The sequence below is a fragment of the Medicago sativa genome, chromosome 5 (assembly GCF_051527215.1).
Source record: "Medicago sativa cultivar Bolivia chromosome 5, Bolivia_mono, whole genome shotgun sequence".
Taxonomy (NCBI): domain Eukaryota; kingdom Viridiplantae; phylum Streptophyta; class Magnoliopsida; order Fabales; family Fabaceae; genus Medicago; species Medicago sativa.
Genome location: NC_140753.1, coordinates 34,585,359 through 34,595,278, shown reverse-complemented (window position 1 = coordinate 34,595,278; position 9,920 = coordinate 34,585,359).

Genomic DNA, 9,920 nt, shown 5'->3' with positions numbered 1-9,920 from the left:
GATTTTTAAGTTCAAGAACATATAAAACTTCACAAATTTTAACAAAAATAGTAAACAATTAACAAGAAAAATGCCACACATATTTTTAATCAAGATTTACCACATAACCACATCACAAAAATGCCAAGAAAATTGTCAAGAACAAATAGGAAATTTTTAGGGATTTTTTAAAGGATTTTTACACTCAAAAATTCACAAATCTTAACAAAAATAGTAAACAAAATAACAAGAAATACTACATATATTTTCCTCAAGTTTTGACACATAAAAATATCACAAAAAGGTCAAGAAAAAATATCAAACACATATGGAAAATTTTTATGGAATTTTTATAAGAATTTTTGAGTGAATAGGGGTGCAAGAAGCAACACAGCAGGTGTACATAGCAAAAAATCCAACACAGACGAAGAAACCAAGCCCAAACCCAAACCTGTATGGATCCTGGATCACAAGGGAGACTATGGAGCGTTGGATTGATCCAAACGGATCAAACCCTAGATCCTGTGGCTACGAAAGAAAGCCAAGTGAACCAAGAATGAACTGGACCGGTTCAGGGGCCTATAAAACCCCAAACCTGCCGGTCCAATTCATTTCCTACGTTCACTTCTCTCTCTTCTCTCATCCTAGTGAGAGAAACTCTCACTTCTCTCTTCTCCTCTGATCGTCTTCTCCGACGAACACAACGGAGGAGGTGCGGTGGCTCGCCGGTGGCGCCGCCGCACCTGAACTTTTTCTGGAAAACTTTACACCGTTGTGTTCGTCTTTGCTTCCTCTTCATGATTTTGAAACTCGTTTTTTGAAACAAGGCTTGGATTTGAACAGATCTACACTTGAATCTTACGTTCTAGGGTTTCAAATCTTTTTCTAATCTCTTTGAAACTAAACCCTAACTTGACTTATTTTCTACGCTGATGATGATTATAAACCTGGATTCATGAAATAAACGGTGAATCTTGGACAATTTACATTTTAGGGTTCGGTTTTCAATCTTTTTCTAAACTTTTCGACGTTTTCGCTTCGATTCACCGTTTATTTTCAATTTCAAGCCTTCGATGATGATTTAGAGTGAAAACGAGAAGGATTTGTATGTTTACCTTGATTTGAATGAGAGTTTCAGATGAGATTCTTTGGAAAACTTGAGTCCTGGATGTGTTCTTGATGCTTCTGGTAAGTTTTGCAAAGAAACTGAAAATAAATCAGTTCTTGATCCTCTTCTTCTTCACTGATCGAATTCAAACTTCGATTTCTTCGTCTTCTCTCTCTCAACCTTCTTCTTGTGATCGCCCTAGGGTTTGAATTGCAAGAAGAAAGGAAGCAGTTCAATGATGATGATTACGTAAGTAATCGCTGAGAACTTCGCTAATTTCGAAAAGATTTTGTTGAATTGATAGTGTCTTTGCTTCGATCTTTAGATTTTGGTGTTGATCTTGTGTAATTTGTGACGAATTTGGTGAAGGATTGAGCTAGTTAGGGTTCGGTGATGATGAATATTGATGAAGTTCTTGATGAACTTCAACAATGTTCTTTGGATTTGTTGAATTTTTGATCTAACTGTCAAGAGAGAGAAAGTTATGATCTGTTTCTGTGATTTTTGATGTGTTGGCGCAATCTGAATGGGATTGTGATGATTGGGACCTTTTATAGCTTGACATGTGTTCCTGATAGCCAATAGGAGCTTGCCACGTGTTCTGGACTGATGACTTGGACTGAAATTTGGACATGGGCCTTTCTGCAATTATGAAAGTTACAAGGGCCAATCTGCAAATAACCAAAAAAGGGACTAAAAAATAAACTGGACAAAAATAGGACTACTCTGCAAAAAAACTTAAAAATAAATTCGAAACAAAAAGGACTTGAATGCAAAAATTTAAAAATTTGAGGACTAATATTAAAAATGAATTAAAATTTGATAATTGGAAAAAAAACTTAAAGTGAAACAAAAAATAAAAAATACTAAAAGGACTAAAATGAACAAACTACTTAAATGAGGTACTTCAAAGTAACCTCTGTCTGCCAAAATTTCGTGTGAAATGACCAAAATGCCCCTAGGGACTAAAATGACTCAAAATGACTCAGATGCAATTTTAAAATGATTTTTTTTACAAGGAATGAAAACAAGAGTTTATACAAGCAAATTGAAAAGACTCAGGGACAATTTTTAGAAATTAAACAGAGCTTTAACACATGAAAGGACTAAAATGCCCCTAGGGGCTAAACTGACTCAAAATGACTTCAAATGTAATTTTTGAAATAGATTTTGTCATGAGATTGAAGCAAGTACTTATACAAACCAATTGAAAGGACTCAAACAGTTTTCAAAGACTAAAATGAGTGTGAATGTAGGAAATGACCAAAATACCCTTTTTCATGAATTTTGCAAATAACATTGAAATAAGATGCAGTAAAAGATGCAATTGATCAGAGACATGTCAAATGTCTTGAAATACAAGAAAAGAAGAGTTGAGCTAGTATTTTTAGGTCCAAAATTAGGGTATAACACATATGTGTTATCAACTCGTTCTATGATTTTAGAGTAACAACCGGGGCATAAACTCATTATTTGTATATGGTAGAAAAACATCAATATCAATGACCCATGCACTATTTTATGAAGTTTTCTTTAAAGAAAGATTAACGAGCAAGCAATGGTATGATTAAGCAAAATATAGTATTCGAGAATGCGAAGGTACAAGATTAGAAGTTTAAGAAAGGTATGTTCAAGTGCTAGACGCGTTTGGTAAAAGAACTCGGGTTTACTCGGAAAACAAGTTCAAGTATGACATGTATACCCCAGCTGGTAAATTCAATTAGCAAGAATGTAAGGTTTACCCTAAGTCAAGTATCATGAGTATAAGATAAGTCATCACGAGTTTTGTCCTTACAAGGCAGTGGTAAGGACAAGTGTAAGGGTGCGCTGTTGGTTGCAACATGGGAAGTCTTGAGAACAGTGCAAGAAGTTGGTATTCAAGTGGTAAGCAAAAGAACTGTGAAGTCTCAATCGCTCTAATGGAATAGAGTAATGGTCTAAGCCAACCGGTGGGAATCAGAGTAGCGCCATGGAAGCTATTCGATTAATCATGGAACATGGAAGTTTAGTATTAAAGAATCTTCGTAAGGGACATTCGGTTGGTAACATAAGTTTAACAAGAAGCATCATGAGACGAACAAGGAATCCTCGAATGTGAAAAGTAAGAATGGGTGCTTATACAATCAGTGTAGGCTAAGGTAAAAGTATAAAGGATGAATCTTCACTTAAGTAAGATGAGAAAGACTGGAGTCGCTATTTATGAATTTATCAGGAGGTATGAATGATGAAATTGGAAAACATGTAAGACTTAGAAGGCCTCCTCTAGTGACTCAAGTAATGAATGAAGCATCGAGTATGATGACCGGTAATCGGAAAGGGTATTAACGCTCAAGCGATAACCGAATTGGATAAAGTGGAGAATCAAGTTTTGTGTTCCTGAAGAGGAATAAGTTAACGTCAAGTGGGCCAAAGATTTTCTATGATTTATGTTATACAGCAACGCGTATCTGAGGTATGTATATCAGTTAAGAAGGGAAGAATCCATCTTCGAAGTTAATCATGTTATCACGAACGAGACCCAACTCATAAGTTTTGAATAATGAGATTCATACTCCCGTATGCAATACTTGTTGAGTGAAAACGATATTTGTTAAGACATGTCAAGCTATGATTTTATAACTTTTAAAGCTAAGATTGGTATTATGGAACTTGGGAACGATGCTTATTCTTTTTAAACTCATGGAATTATACATTTTCGAAACTAATGAAATACGTCGTAAGTAAACTCACTTAAGACGTACAAACTTCAGGACCAACTTGTCGAGGACAAGTTTGGGGCGAGTTGTAAAATCTTTTTTTCAAAATATAGAAACTTGTCCGGCGGTTCTGTGGTACCATTACAAATTCAGTTTTGGAAAATGATAAAATCTTTTTAGTCATGTATCTATTCGTTCCAAGAACTCGAATACCAAAGTTTAAGAAAATTTCTTCAAGAATATGCTAAAACACGTATCGTTATCATTTAACAAGAGGCGGCACTTGGAAGTATGCACATGTTGTGGAAACGACAATGTTCATATGAAGCTAATATCATACAGGATACACGGTACTATGTTAAGAATGTTTGATGTATGTGCAAGTGGATTTGCTAGAAAGTTTCAAGAGAAAGTGAACCACGACGTTGGTTATTAGACTGTCAGATGACGTGGCAAGTTGATTTCACATTTTCATGTCAAGCTATGTGAGTTACCCATAGTTTGGGTGTGATAAGATGCAATGAAATTGCAATGAGATCGGAAGATTTCCCAAGGCTCTAACAAGAGACAAGAGATTCATGGAATCGTTTGTATGAGTAATGCTAGTAAGAGGCATGTGTCTCAAGGTACAGTAAGATTATGTATTCATGATAAGATGTATGTATGAAAGATGTTTTATGTTGCAAGTAAGCACGGCAGGGCAAACCTGGTATCCGATAGGATTCCAGTTAAAAGGAAAATCCTGAGTGTTCATGTTTATGATAAGATACCTTTAAGAATGGTTTATGTTAAACGGGTAAGATACGAGTCTGAGACAATAAGACTATGTGTAGCAAGGTAAGTTCCAAATCATGAAATACCAAGATAACTCTAAGTTTGAGTGATATTAAGATTAAGAAGGCTATGTTCAGTTACATGTAGGCTAAGAAACAAGATGAGGACATGATACAGCGAACCTTTTGAATATGTATGAATAGAAAATGTATGGCTCAGAGCATAGATGGTAAGATTTTGTAATGATGTTTGGTAGTCGATCTCTAAATTTCGAGGACGAAATTTTTTTAAGGGGGGTAGGATGTAATATCCCGCCTGTTAGCATCAGATATATTACCCGTGATCGTGCTAGAGGAATTAAATTCATGGAAAAGTAAGTAATGGAAAATATTTTATGAGATGTCAGGTTTTACGAGAAAAATATCAGAGTTGTTTTAACCACGTTCAAGGCAAGGGCAATTTGGTTATTTCACGCAAAAGAGATATTTAAGCAAGTTGGGGCCAAAATATCTCACTTTCTTCTTTCCTTTCTCTCTCTAGGTTTAGGTTTTGATTTTTGCTCTTCCTTCTCTCTTCCTTCACACCACCCTTTCCTCTCTTCTCCACCAATCTTTCCAAAATTTCCTCTTCTCCCATGACAAGATTGTATCTTATGATTTCTCATGATACCATGAATATGTGGAAGCTTGGTTTTGTTTGAATTTCTCCGTCTTCTCTTTAGTATTGGCCCTAACCCTCTCTTATGGTTTTAATCTTCAACTTTTCATAACTTAGCAAGATCAAGTGTAAAAATACTAACTTAAATTATTGTTAGAGAAGGTTTTCAAAAATGTGATCTTAATTGATGAATATAAATTGTGATTTTTAAGTGATTTTTCGGACGACATTATTTTTATCCAATACATCCATACTTCATTCTAATGGTTCAATTTTTTAGAATCCAAATATGTTTCACCATTATCATCTGAATACTTTTATGTGGTTTTGTATTTTAATTTAATAATTAATTATTTGTTAAATTAATATATTTATCAAACATAAATATTTGTTCCCGTGAGCTTAACTCAGTTGGTAAGAACAATGCATAATATATGCAATATTTCATATATATACTTTTTAATTGTTATGTTAGATGGAAATCAGATCATTTTTTTTTTGTGATTTTTCAATTTTATATTAGACACCACAAAAAAAAACATAAATATTTCATATGTATACTTTTTAATTGTTGTGTTAGATGGAAATCAAGTCATTTTTTTTGTGATTTTTCAATTTTATATTAGATTTATTTTAGTTAATTTATTTATGAAAACATGACATAATTCTAAGAATATTACATGGGCAAAGCGGGGTGGAGAGGCAAAAGTTATGGTGCATAAGGAAATCCTTATGCACCGTGCATAAATCATTCACAACCATCAGATCTAGTGTACATGTGTAATAATCCTAGGCTTCACCTCTCAAACTACACCAAATCAAGGAATAAAGAAAGAGGTATAAGTGAAACATAAGTTAAAATGCTTCTCTCTCTAAATTATTTTAGAGAGAGAAGCTCTGCAACAAAGGTTATCTTCTCCGATCAACATTAAAACGCCGGCGCGGTGGTGGCCGGCCCAACAGGGCGGCGCCACCGCGCCGGAAAATTCAACTTCCTTTTTTTTTTGAAAACTGAAGACACTTTCCGCCATCCTTTTTTGCGCTGGTTATGAATATGGCCTTAGATTTTTCGAAAACTCAACGGTTTGTTCTAGATCTAGAAAAATAGATCACGGTTTTACCTTTCCTTTCTTCTTCTTCTTCTTCTTCTTCTTCTTCTTCTTCTTCTTCTTCTTCTTCTTCTTCTTCTTCTTCTTCTTCTTCTTCTTCTTCTTCTTCTTCTTCTTCTTCTTCTAGATCTAGAACCGGCTTTGTTTTGTACAGATCCGGTTCGGATTGTGTTGTGATTGCTTGATTTCGGATTTGTTGTGTTATTCTAGATGATGATGATGATTTGAAAAGGTTGTTGTTATTTGTGAGATAAGGAAAAAATATTGATGGAGATAGTGTTGTTCTTGAAATCAAAAGAAAAAGATTGTTGTCGGAAATTTTTATCTGATGATTGTTTGCTGGAAAAGTGTTTGATGGATTTGTAGTGAAAGCTCAAAAAATGAATTGCTGGAAAATAATGTTCATGTTGTTCTTGCTGGAAACCATTCCCACAACAAAATGGTTTTGGAGTACAACTCACAGAAACCATTTCCACAGCAAAATGGTTTTGAAGTACAACTCACAGAAACCATTTCCACAGCAAAATGGTTTTGGAGTACAACTCACAGAAACCATTTCTTTCCCTCTCCTCCAATTGTGTTAGTCCAAAACTGAATGATGACAATGACTCTAGGTCCTTAGTTTTTTTCACCTGCTGGAAACCATTAAGTACATCCAATGGTTTTGGAGTACAATTCACAGAAACCATTTCCACAGCAAAATGGTTTTGGCATAATTTCATGTTTTCATTTTTTATTACATGTTTTCATTTTATCTAAGACATGTTGAGTTTTTTACATGTTAGTGTAAAAAATTTCTGAACTGGAGCATTTTTCTTTGTTTTATTAAGCATTTACGTGAACAATTAAACTTGCCAGTGATGATATATGATACACCAATTACAAAAAAAAAAAAAAAAAGTGAACAATTAAACTGAAATTTCTATTGTCAAAAAAAATAAAAATTAATTAAACTGTGATTCACGTAAATGCTTTAGGCTACTAATCAGACCAACGATCACTACTAATGTGAGAAAATAGACAAATATTAATTAGGACATTATGAAAACAAATTAAATTCCGTAAAAACAAAATAAATGGTAAGGAGATATTAATTGTTATTAGAATTAAGATTTCATTTAGGGTGTAGAAAACAATTATGTTGGACTACCGGTTAATGGGCTGGGATTTATGCACGGTGCATAAGGATTTCCTTATGCACCATAACCACACCCGAGTGGAGAGTGCTCCCTCGCTCCTTGTTATACACTATTGGGAGATTCTCTATCCCATACTCACCATCACAACTCTATAACGACCCCCATCAACATAATAAATATAAATTGTACATTATTTTTCGAATAAAATCAACCTACTAAGACCCCGTTCCCATTCTTAAACTTTCCTCGTCACCATCCCACAAAGAAACCATCTACACCCGTGATCACCAAATGGGGAAATCTAGGTGGGGATCTCAACTCATAGGGATAAATTACAATCCCTACAAACGTTTGAGGAAAAATTTTAAAATACACATTATAAAAAAAAAAATCCCATAGATTATATTAATATTAATTTGTTTTAAGTTTACCATAGATTTTCTTCACTTGAAATAATCCTAGTCAATGGCTTATGGACACTAAATGTTGCTACCTCAAACATCCAAAATTTAAACTTTAATTGGACACTAAATGCTGGTACCTCACTAACCCGAAATTAAACTTTAATTTAAAGACGGTATTATAATAAATATATATAAAATTTAATTATATTTTAAACATATTTCTTATTTTAATTATATTAAATTTTCTTTTTTGAGTCCAGAACAGATATGTAACTGATTATAATGTTTTTTCTTTTTATTATTTTTTTAAAAGTAAATATTATTTATTTTAATGTAAAGTTTTGACTTGAATTATATTTTTATAAAGTTAATGTTAATTACTATTGACAGTCAATTTATAATCTTTTTTAAATATATCTTAAATTTTATTTGTTAAGATATCCATTTTTTTAGAGGATTTATTGTGGTATATTAAATATATAAAATTAACATAATCAATCAGTTTTAGTTATTTAGAATATTCAAATTAAATTTCTCGTTTTAATTAATTTTTATTTTTATTTTTGTATTAAAAAAAGGCATGTAACTAATTTTCAATTTGTCATTTTAATTTACAATAATAATTTGAAATTTAATTAATTTTTTTACAAAATTAATGTTATCTCTATTAATATCTGAATTATTATCGGTATTTGTCTTGAGAAAAAGGTTTTTATTAATATCTTAAATTTTATTTGGTACTATCGTTGAAAAGGGAGTAACTTGACCGCCTGACATCTTTTCTACGCACTTGTTGTCAATAAAAATATATATCATATTTTTTTGGAAAATAAGATTAAAATAAGTTATCTTGATAGTGTCAATTGTGATTCTGTTGTAGCGATGTTGTTCTTTTTTTTTTTATTAAAATTAAAAAAAATCCTATTTATACTATATATAAAGAGAATACATGAGTTTGAGCATTTTTTTCCCATACTATAGAAAAAATTGGAAAGGCTTTCTTCAACATGTGCTTAGGTGATTGTTTGGCAAATTTTAGTGTGATTTCTCATTGTTCACATACCTTACCCTCCCACTAAGCTTTCCTACCTACACCATCACCTTCCACCAACAAACAAGACGACAACCATGCAAACCACCACCCAACCCTTTTTTATTTCATAGCCTTGCTTGCAAGATCAAGCCTTACCACCACCATCAACATCATCTAAACCTAAAACTTCATCAATTGCGATATTCCACACAACCAGCTCCCAAAACCTTGTGTTGAAGGTGATGATATTGATATTTCTATTCCAGATGACGAATATGATGTTGGATTGGAGGAATGCAAGCATAACCTTCAAGGAAGGATCATATGGCCCAAGGGTTAAACTCTAGTTACTTTGGATAGCTTGAAATCTAAGTTATCAGTGCTTTGGAAATCCTTAGGCAAGTGGGGAGTTATCTATCTTCGTAAGGGTTTCTATGAGTTTCTTTTTTCATCTATTGAAGATTTGAGAAGTGTTAGATAAGTAGGCTCTTGGAATCTTAGCTCTGGAATATTAAAGTTATTGGATTAGTCTAAGAATTTTAACCCTAACATGCAACACCAGACCACTGCTCAAGTTTGGGTCAGAATATATGGATTATCTTAGGAATATTGACGCGAGAAGATCGTTTTTGCCATATCAAGTAGTGTGGGGACTCCTATTTGCACAAATAGTATCTCAGACAAGCCTATGATTGAGAGGACCTTTGGCCATTTTGCTAGGGTTTTGATTGATATGGATTTGGATGAGAATTTAAGATATAGAGTATTAATAGAAAGAAAAGGTTATTCCCTTTTTTGTTGAGAATTTAAGATATAGAGTATTGTAAGATTCCTGGACATCATTTTGATTTGTGCAAGAAAAGAAAGATGGTGAACTCGGAGAACAATCAGAATTACCAAGGAAAAACAAAGGAACTAGTTGTGATTAGACAATATTATGTTCATGTTGTTAAAGAAATAATAGAAGTTAATGTGGAAACTAACACATGTCATTTTGAGGACCAGAGAAGAAAAGAAGCAG